This window comes from Phytophthora parasitica, assembly GCF_000247585.1.
Source record: "Phytophthora parasitica INRA-310 unplaced genomic scaffold supercont2.82, whole genome shotgun sequence".
Classification (NCBI taxonomy): Eukaryota; Oomycota; class Peronosporomycetes; order Peronosporales; family Peronosporaceae; genus Phytophthora; species Phytophthora nicotianae.
In genome coordinates, this window is record NW_008649068.1 from 38,130 (window position 1) to 40,871 (window position 2,742).

Below are 2,742 nucleotides of genomic sequence, written 5' to 3' on the forward strand. Positions count from 1 at the left end.
TATAACCCAGATCATGACATATGTACTCTGGGTCCTGACGATCTTGGTCACTCAGGGTACACCGAGGCAGGATCCATCTTGATCCAACTTCCACAGGTCTTCAGCATGAACTTCCGCACGTAGATCGCTCCTAATATGGCGTCACTGTTCGAGATCCGCGGTCTCACGGCTAGGTAGTAGTAAATCTTTCCGGATCAGGACACATCCACACCAGATCCTGACGATCTTTGCCACCTAGAGCATGTTGAGGCAGGATTTGTCTTGATCCAACTTTCACAGGTTTTCTTCACTATCTTCCCCATGCAGATCGCCGCAATCTGGCCCCCACCACTCGATATCCGAAGAGTCCGCCCGCGTATACCCGAGGCTCCGAGACCTGTGATATTCGACTTTAAATCTATAAGATCCAGTTCCACAACCTCGGACTGGTCGCCCAAGCCCGGGTTCTTCAAAGTTCATCCTCTGATATCATCGACTTCGGCTTAGCAGTACAAGGTCTCGGGTTCGCCTGATCTCCCTCGTCCTGCCGCGATCCACGTAATCCAGACACCGCAGTGAGTCGGCGGCGTCATATCGAACTTCATCGCAACGCCCTTACAACTCAATCCATCAATCCAGGTTGAACATATCACTAATCCAGAATAGTGGCCATCCATCATGTTCCATCTTCTCATTTCTCGAAAAGCACTTTGCCACACAGTTCCGACAATAATCTCTGCTACATACAGATCTACGGTGAAGGCTGTGCCTGCAAAACACAGCGTACGTCTCTTTTCATTGTTGGCACTTCTAGCAAGAAACCTCACGTAGCTAGATGTTATTTAAACGGATAGTACACTTAGAGCAACTGTATTGCCTCCCTTGTCGCGAGAAGATATATTATTGTGTTTTTTATATTAGCGTTGGGGTGTGTGGTGAAAGTAGTAGCAGGAAAGGTAGTGCGGTAATCTATGAAATAACAGGGGAATCGCTATGATATGAATTGTACCTCCTTAGCACCGCGATGTGACGCAGATTTCAGAACAAAAAGGCTCAATAATATTTGAAACGAAGTCCAAATGTTATTTGGGCTTTGTTGCACTCTGATGCGCCAAGGCGAAGCTTCCTCGTGAACGCCGCTACTTTTTTTTTAAGAAAGACATGTCCCATTACACCAACATGACAAACCGCTATGCAGTTAGGTGGCAACGGGACCACTGTTGCATTTGCCTCCTCGGCAACAACTCGCTGTACTTATTCTGGTATATCATTTTAGCAGGTTTTGTTGGCGCAATTAAATTTGTTTTGCTGCAATAAAATCGCAGGTGGCGACCTAATCAGTACAGTAAAAAGTGTAATTACTCTGGACTTCTAATTAATCTGGATTCCCAATAAGTCTGGTCCAGGTTTCTTTTTAACCCAAAATTGGTTTTATCTTGTTAATTGTATCAGTTCCCAAATAGTTTGGTCCAGACTAACTGTGTTCGTGCGTCTCGAAATCCCGATTTCCAATTAATTTGGTCCAGACTAATTACACTTTTTACTGTACCGAAAAAATCACCCTTTTAAAGACTGATTCCAACTGTTCTTTGCAACAGACCGATTAAAGGAGCCCTTGTGCCGCCAAAAGGTTAACGCATCAAAACATAGATATTTCGAATCGGACCCAACCTCGAATTAGGACCCCTTTGAAAAAATAGTCCCATACACATATTGAAAACGTGCTAAGTAATCTATAATACCCACACTATCTACGAACCATTTGAGATGCCGCCCACAATAAGACCAGGTCGAAGTAAGAAAAAAAATTGAAAAAGCTGCTGATTGGTCAGATCGGGCATCATTATCGCTTTAATTTAATGACCTCCGTGGGTCACTAAATTGAAGAGATAAATAGCAGGCTCTAATTGGACTCATTCGCGCACTGTACAAAAACCAATCCAACTGCAGTGTCTCGTATGCAACACGGTAGCATCGCTTTACTGTTTTACAAGTGTTACTGCTCATTCCAGATATCCCTATATTTTGGTCCAGTCCTGTATATTTTCTCGGTTATAAACTCACGTTTAAGCCAGATCTCATTTACGACTTAGCTCTGATGTATAAAACACACTTTTGTAGCTTGATGCTCCGAGTTATAACTCATATCTCCTGTACAAGCGATAGTTGCGAGTTCGAAACGCAGAATTGGCCTTCCAGAGGGTAAAAACGAATTCGCTGTTGCCAAATCAGACCGCTTCATGCAAGTCAAATCAAACAGAGTTTGCATATCCCATTAAAACTCGGAATTGTAATGGTGGTAGTTCAAGTCTAATTTAGAGGTCTAAAATGGACGGCACAGTATCTCCAATGGGCAATAACAATAATTATATCTCACTTTTTACTTCGACTTGGTCCTATACTAATTTATACTATACTTTTCAGAGAACGATAAATGTCTACCTGGAGTGTTAGAGCAACACATAAATTTTAATGGGATAGTACTATTACTAATACGTGAAGTAGACTCTAATTCAGAGAAATTCATCATGGTTTTTTTATGTTCCATGCGTTCATGTAGAGTACTTTTTTGTGGCCCACAAATCGCTTTCCCGATCTTCAGATCGAGCACTGTTCACAATGCCCCAAAAAATTATGGATAGGTTATGGCATAATCGGAATGGCAAATCAATTGGCGATTCATATCGTCCGCTTCAGTTTCGAAATCGCACAGAAAATCTCAAACAGTAAGTCTGCTGGTTCTCTGAGGACTGTTGTGCTTCA